Here is an 8,844-nt window from a genome sequence, read left to right as displayed (position 1 = left end):
TACCCCTCCGGGCGCGCGCTAGAGCATGCTTGGAAGTGGCGGCGCAATCTCGCGCTACGGAAGCGTCGCTTGAAAACATGGTCTACTAAAACCGTCTATTGTCAGACCCCAAGATATAACAAAAAGTGCCTCCAATTAAAAGGCATAACGTCGATCAGTTTTTCTTGGCGTGCTAGCAACAAAAACTGCCTTACCATTCCGCTTCGGAAGCGGCATCTGGGTCCACATGGCGGATCACGAATGCAGCCGCCGCTGGCGCTTCCCTCGGAGGCGATGCCGACGGATCGTATGAAAACGGGTTATCGTCATCGTCCTCAAAATCTAGCCGCATATCCTCATCGTTGCTGGATTCAGACGAGCTTGATGAGTCCATTTTCATCCGCGGCACGAACACAAAACAGTGACCTGCTGCCAGGCTGGCCAGGCTCAAACTGCACACGTGCGAGTGTTTATACCATATGTGACGTCACATCAAAATGGCGGACTAGTCGAGTGGCAAGTTAGTTTCGGTTTCGGTTTCAGCGTATTTTAACGATTATAAATTATGTAAACAGTTTTTTCATGATTTAACCGCTGCTATAATCTACATTTTTAGTATCCTTTCCGAAAATATGTTTCGATAAAAACGCTCAAATTGACGGCGGAGCTGCCCTCTAAGTATGGATCGACGGGAAGATTGGGGACCCAAAGGAAGCCGAATCTTCGCACGTCTTCTAACTGATAATAGCCTTCTCGGTCCCTTTCTGGCTCTTTACTTGAATTCCCAAGCCACGGCGGAAAGCTGGTACTCATTCTAGCTCTGTGCCGTCTGAGCTGGATGAACTTAAAACTGCTCCTGCTTTCAGAAAGCCAGAAGTGTTCGTTACTGCCATGGCTAATACATTATTCAGTTCAGACCGGAAAGTGTGCGCCGACTATTCAAGGAGCCACAAGAGAATAGTGTTTTACGGACGCCATTTTCGTCAAGTCTCGGAGCTAAACCTAAGTATTCTTAAGCAAGTTCTACCGGTTGAGGACGCCCAGCGCGTAAGCCCTGGAGATGTTCTGTGCAATAACTGCTACACAATGTTCTAGGGTCAGATTGAAGGACATAAGCCAGGACAGGAAATTTTGTCATCAAGCTCATCGTCATCATCCCTGAAACCAGCGGAGAGATCATTCGTTGACGAGGAAGCCCTGGTCCAAAGAGTGTCTGAAGGAATTGATGCTGCCGAAGTGTGACACCACTTAAACTCCCTTCTAGCGTGACCCCACGAGGTCGTACCGGCTGTGTTAAGCGAAAAAAATCCGAGATAACCGCGGACTTCAAAAAGAAAATTGATCGTAAACTAAGTGACGTGTAAGGAGAACCTACGGGCACAGACAAAGAAGATCCATGCTCCTTGTACTCCGACTGGGTCAGCAATTTACGAGCAGCCTACGTCAAGAGCGCGTCGCAGGTAGAACGCTACCGCCTCTTAACTCTCTTTCCATCTAACCTCAAAAAGAAAGATATCCTGAAAGCAATTCCTGAAGTGACAAAGCATGCTTTGGACCAATCAAGAAAGCTGAAAAAAATGGGGGTCTGGGCGCCACCTGACCCATACCAAGGACATGCTCTCAACGAAAACAATGTCGCTCTTGCGTTGACTTACTACACATCAGATGCGAAAGACTGCTCAAGACAAAGCCCGAACAAGAAGGATGTCCTAAGGCTTTTTATTGATGGTCAGGAAGTCTTCGTCACGAAGCGATTTATGACGAGATATATTAGGGAAACCTACAAAGAATTCAAGGCGGCCAATCCCGAGTCAAAAATGGGCCTAGAAAAATGTTTTTCTCTTCGGTCCAAGTGAGTTAAGAAACACCCTGTACATGAAGAGTGTGTGTGTGTGTATGCTGCGCCAACTTCATACTCTGTCTGACATCTCTGTCAAATGCGGCGGGGAAGACCATGACCTTTGAAGTCGTCCAGAAAATTTTTCTGTGTGAAAATCCTTCCCAAAACTGCTTCTTGCTGAGGTGTGAAGCCTGTTCGAACCGGAAGGGCATATCCCTCGAGATGCTAGGAATGAGCGCTGAAGATTAACTGGAGTTGGCACTGTGGGAATCTGGTGGCGAGTTGGTGAAAAAACATTTGGAGGCCACTGCTTTTCTTAACGAACTCAACAAGTGGACGAAGAAATACATACCCCACTATAATATTCGGCGCTCACAACAGAGAGCAATATGGCTTGAAAAAGCAAATGTGAAGCCACGTGTCGTAGTCCTCCACTTTGAGTTCGCCGAAAACTGGAGTATTGTGCTCCAACGTGCAGTGCAGGGATACCACTGGAAACCCAACGCAGGTGACCATCTTCACCTGCGTTGCGACGACCACGAAGGGAACACTAAGTTTCGGCGTCGTGAGTGACGATACCTGTCATGATTCTGCACACGCGCTCTTTGCGCTCACAATGATTAAAGACAGGCTCGAAGAACTCTTGCCCGTATTTTTAGAGCTGATCTATATTTCGGACGGCGCTCCAAGTCATTTCAAAAATCGGCACCAATTACACGAATTTCAGAAGAAGTTTGTTGTCAGCAGGTGGATCTACTCGGCGTCAGGGCACGGCAAAAGTGATGGAGTAGGTGGTGTGCTGAAGCATCATGCGTCCCTGCATAACTTGAAAACAACTGAGCTGAGCTCCATAACTAACGCGCGTACGTTCGTTGAAGCTCTCGGCCAAAAAATCAAGGGCATAACGCTTCTCTTCATCGACCAAGAGGAGCTGTCCCGTTATCGGGAGCTTAAAAGGAAGGGGTGGGAGAAGGTAACCCCATCGAAAGGCATCAAATCTTCTCATGTGTGGACCAAAGCAATGGGAAAAGGGGGAGGTGATGTGGTCCTAGAAAGAGTTTACCAAACCCTAGAATAGACAGAGCTAAATGGTGGGACCGTGAAAAGGCCGGACAGTTTCAACAGTGCGTTCATCCTTGTCCCCCTGTGAGTGCGCGCTGTGTGATCAGACGACGCGCCATAGACTTTGACACTGAACTGACTGCAATTTGGACAAAGCGAAAACTGGCTCAGAATCGCATCAACCTCTTGTCTCGAAATGTGCTACGTCGAAAGATGACTACCCCTATCCCAGGTGTTTATCACTGTTTTTGTGCGAGCAGCGCCGTGTAGTATTGGAAAGGTACTGCCTCGTCTATCCGTAAACCAGACGGAATTCGGCGGTGTTCAATTCATTCTAAAGTTTATATTTGTATTAACTTTGAGTGTATTTTATGTTAATTAGGAATATATGAGACATTTGGTCAACACATTTTGATATGTTTTATGAAATGAACATGTTTAGGCTACAACATGAAATATTACTTCTCTTCTCTGGTTACGTGTCGCATCTTGAGTTTAAAATTCCGAACTTTATATGTAATTGTCATATTTTCTTATGTCAAACAGATATGCAGTGCATATACATATGTGCGATTTAGTATCTGACGCTTAGGAAGTACGGTCTATTTTGTGCACATACGGGCTCTTTCGTAAAATAACGAGCATTTCGTGGCGTGTAAGGACGAGCATTTCGAGGCGTGTAAAGCTTCAAATGCGTTAGTCATGTGTTTAGGTTTCATTTCTATTTGCAGTGATTCATGCCAGGTTACTTAGACTTTTCCCTCGTGACTTAAGTTTGTCCGTGAGTTTAGATGTTACGTACTTCTCCGTCAATACATAAGGCGAAGCTCAGACACCTTTCAAATCACCCCAGTGCCAAGTAAATATATATCGTAAGGATAAATATTGTTACCTCACTTGCTTTTACGCTCAGATATTGTGGTAAGTACTAACATTAAATAGAAAACTTTACATTGGCCAAAATTCTGCTCAGCAAAGCACCTGTGCGAAGTCCCGTTCAAAACGCTCATAGCACAAGATTCGAGTCTTAATAGCGACCATACAAACAATATATTACAATTTCTGTTGGTAGTTCCTGATAGACTACTATATTAACTAACTGTAAATAAAAAATGAAAAAATAAAAAGTGTTTTTTTTTAGAAAATTGACTCCAAACTTGCTAGTTTTTCGAAGTATTCGTTTTTCAGGCACATGTAGCGCATTATATACTTGTGGCAAAATATTGAAATTATACTCAAAAGAAAGAACATAATAGGTGCTTTACGGTGATATAAAGATAATAAAAATATGTTGATTGGGTCACACAGCACAGCTTGCTGAACTTCGTCAAATATCGTCACAGAGAGGCGGTTTGACAAATAAAAAAAAAATCCTTAAGAATGTTATGACCTAGACGCTTAATTAGCATGAAAAAGCCTATGTCTAGAGTGTTCCCAAAAAAGTTATAATGATGTAGCGTAAAAAGTAGGGAAAAGGGATGGAGTGAAATATGGCACCTCCGATAGGCTGGAAAAACATCAATTTCCACCTTGACCGCTTCAACGGTCCATAACTTGAGAACAAAAAATCCGACGAAATAACCGTTTGCGTCTTCTTTTATGATAGGAATTGCCCGAAAACATATATTGTTTTCGTCAAACTTAAAATTTCGACCCTAAATCCGTGCCTGAGTTGAGATGAAATCACCCATATATATATATAGTATTCGACGTTTCGACCTCAGGCAAGTATCGCCAGGAATAGGGATACAAGAAAAATGTGGTTCTATTCATACAGTTCTTAAAGGGGAGAGAGTTTGCATATAAAGAGACTACGTAAGGAGAACAGATAAGGGTATACACCACCCAGAATTTCACACAAAAGAAGGGACGAAGTCGGGGGATGCCGCACACGGAGCTCGCAAAGTACATTGGTGACACATAACTAAAAAAAAAAAAATGTACCGTGTACTGGAGGGCTCGTATCTCGTCACCCTAGATGTATCATCACTCTACACGAATATCTCAAATGACGACGGAATAGCCTCTCACATTGAAATGTACGAACTACACAGACAAGAAGACACCCGTGATAGTCACGTAATTGCCACCCTCACGCACCTGGCCTTAAAACTGAACTCATTCGTATTCAACAAAGTATATTATAGGCAGTTTAACGACACTGCAAACGTTGTCGTGTGAATGTTTATACAGCCGGAAGTTGGTCTGCCTCAGTGGGCGTCTGGTGTCTCAGCTGTAGATGAGTTATTTAGCCAGTGCGCTACAACCGCTAGCCAGGGGTCTTTAACGTGCACCACGCAGTAGTGATACACGACCGCACGCCGGTATATTTTTCTTTATTCATGAAAAACCCGCAGCGCCTATACAGGCATTATTGCAGAGGGACACAATTTATTAAAAAAAAGATCCACAATCTCGCGGCACACCACTTTCGCCGGTAATGAGTTCCCTTCTGCGATGGTTTGTGAAATAAAAGTGTTTTATAATGTTTGTCCTGCAGAAGTACGGCTGAACCTTATAACAATTCTCTGTATGAGCAGAACGGTAATATGGTGAAAGCAGGAACTTCGCAGCACGAATTCCTGTGCGGTTATAATAAATCGAGTAAAACAATTTGAGGCGCAGCCTTTTACGACGTTCATGCTCATCCATGCTCACGCTCATCCAGTTAGAAACGTGCAGGGGTGCGACTCGAACCCTGCAGCGCGAAATTTCGCACCACGTGCTCCGAGCTGGTGTGGGCTGCAATGGTGCGATGGTGTGCGGCACTGCGATGGGTGCTAAGGTGGCACCTAGTTATGCCAACATATTCATGGGAAAACTGGAGACCGAATTCCTCGCTGACTCTTCTTAGCAACCACTGATCCACAAGAAGTTTATAGATGACATTTTTCTTATTTTTCCGCACACAGAAGAGAAGCTGCTAAAGTTTATACATCAGTACCACACTGTACATCCGACCATCTGTTTCACTCACACTTATTCTCAGACCAGAATCAACTTCTTAGATAACACTGTTATATTAGACAAGGGCAAGCTTACCACGAAGCTTTATCGTTAGCCAACAGATCGACACAAAACTGAGTTACGGGTTTTAGTTGAGCTAGTTGGTAGATACTGTTGGCAATCAGGTCAGCTGAACACGGAACAAAGAAGAACACGAAGGAAAGGACTGGACACCCTATTGGAAAACCCCAATATAAACAGCGTATTGTGGATATTGGTAAACAATACATTTTTATTGTATTGCAATACAATATAGACAGTGTATCGGAAAACATTACATTTATTGTATTGTATTACAATAAGGATTTGTTATGGGATTACAATATCCATAATACGCTGAAAATATTGGAATCCAATACCGTATAAACCCTTATTGGATCCCCATGTGTCGTATGGGGATCCAATAAGGGTTTATGATTCCAATATACTCAGCGTATCATGGATATTGCAATCCAATATCTTGTATCGGCTACCAATAAAACTATATACAAGTTGGAATATCACGTTCAGCGCAACATTTCTCTGCAACGCAGTCTCTTCTTGTGTGTATTTCTGAGTGATAAATTAAAAAAATGTTGCTGTTGTCAAATTGTGAATAAAGAAGCAAAACACTGGACTTATCCATACCAAATATATTTAACATACTCCTGAACTGGAGGATCTGGCATTTACTGCAAAAGAAAGTTAATTGTTTAGGACTCTCATTCAAAAACTTATGTTTGAAAACAGAATGTGAAATCCTCACCTTAATGAAAACAGCACCTGCTAGCTGTAGCCATATAGAAACTGCAAAATAAAAATTTGTGATTAGTTTGCGACAAGTAGCAATCCTTCACGAAGCCGGATAGATTCAAAATTATGTCTGCGTTTGATTGTGGAAAAATAAGCTTCAATGCCACTGCCACAGGTCATTCTGAGCTCGGTCAATTAAATATACGTATCCGCTCGTCTGGATTCACTATTCCTGCTTTGCACCTAGCTAGAGTATCTGGAATGCTCACCTTTGAGGAAAAACGAACTGGTGCTTGCTTGCTTGTAGGCCGTGGAAACTGGAAGAGAGATTTGCGGTTAGTTGCGTCCAAGTAGCAGTTACTTTAAGTAGCCACGTAAGGTACACTAAGTCTGAAAGATTCAAAATTACGTGCGAGGGCCATAGATATCCTCTTGCGACGTAACTGGGCACGTGTCAATGTCGCCCGCTTTTATTACAGAAAAATAAGCTTCAATGCAGGAGCTCCCAGCCGTTCTGAGCTCCGTCAATTAAAAATGCTGTACCGGTCGTATGGCTTCAGTATTCCTGCTTCGGGAATCTGGAATTCTTACCTTTGAAGAAAAGCAAACTGGGACCTGCTGGCTCTTAGGCCGTGGAAACTGCCAGGAAGATTTGCGATTAGCTGCGTCCAAGTATCAATTTCTTTGACCAGCCACCTACAGCACACTAAGCCGGATAAATTCAAAATTACATGTGCGTGACATAATATGCCTCTTGTGACAAAAGTGGGCACACGTTTTGTCGCCTACAGCAACACTGAAGCCAGACAGCCAAGCGGTACGGCACCTTTATTGACGGAGCTCAGAACGAGTAGGGACGCTTTCACTGAAGCTTGTTTTGCTGCAATACACACTTGTATCGCAGCAAAACAAGCTTCATTGAAAGCGTCCCCAGTCGTTTTGTCAATTAAATATGCCGTACCGCTTGTCTGGCTTCAGTATTGCTGCTTCAGAGCAACCTAGAAAATCTAGAATCCTCACCTTCGAACGTTGAACGAACTGGCGCCGGCTGGCTTGTGGGCCATGGAAACTGCAAGAGAGATTTGCGATTAGTTACGTCCAAGTAACAATGTTTTTGGGTAGCCACCTACAGCACACTCAAAATTACATGCACGGGACACAGATGCCTCATCCGACGGAACTCCCTTCGTCCTTGTTTTCTGTTAACTCTGCTCACCTTCACCACTCGCCTCCGATTTCTGCGCTACTTCTTTAATCTCGATTCCCTGCTTCCCAAAGGCCATGGCATGGCTTGCGCCAGTCACGGATCTGTCAGCTCTGCGACTGGCGCTATTGTGGCAAAGACGCCACAGCACCTGGCGCTTGATGCGCTCTTTCAATATTTTGAGCACGGCTCAAAACAGGTGGATGGGTGACTGGTATGCCCTTTGCTTATTTGCGGATCGTTCCGAATCAGAGGGTAGGCGCTTCTGCGACCTGGGCGCATGCCCGGTATTTTAGAATAGTTGAAGCCAAACTCTGCAGGAATCTTGAAACATAACAAACATAATGTGCACGCCAAAAGGCATAGCAAATGAAACACCCACCATCTATCTCTTTTCGTTTCTTGTCCGCGAGAAGCTGTCGTATATGTAGCCTCCCTTGCTTAAGCCGTTCTTCCCTAGTGTCCCGGTTGGGTCTCGTCCTGATGAATCGTCGGTGGAGACCTGAGGAGCGGTCAACATCAGATTAGACCTTTTCGAGATAGAACCATATACTTGCTGAGAGGATGCACACTTAAACGAATCTCAGGCATGTAATTTATAGTGCGTTTTAAATTGAGACGCATGATCTAAAATGAGCCGTCAATACTGACGCACCCCTTTTGCGAACCCAAAATTTTGAAGGCCTTGTCCCCCTCACTAGGGGGACAAGGCACATGAATCCCGGCAAGTGGATGATATTTTTACCTTAACATCCCGACTCAATGCCCATCCCTGAATAACCGCCACACTTAAAAAAAAATATTTTTTTTAGAAAACGCAGAGTTATCTACCACCCCTGCAAACGCCTGAACCAAGCATACTCGTACCGTGGCTTGTTTGCTCCGTGCCGCCCCCGAGATAATTCGGGCTGACAATGATTTTTTTTTTTAAATGAAACCCACATTCTTAGTTTTGGTTTGTCTTGTAGAAGCAGGTGGATACTTTTATAACGCTTCCTCTCCATGCGCTTCGGAGTCAACA

Source organism: Ixodes scapularis, unplaced genomic scaffold (assembly GCF_016920785.2).
Source record: "Ixodes scapularis isolate PalLabHiFi unplaced genomic scaffold, ASM1692078v2 PGA_scaffold4__175_contigs__length_147842914, whole genome shotgun sequence".
Classification (NCBI taxonomy): domain Eukaryota; kingdom Metazoa; phylum Arthropoda; class Arachnida; order Ixodida; family Ixodidae; genus Ixodes; species Ixodes scapularis.
This window is presented reverse-complemented; position numbering follows the sequence as displayed.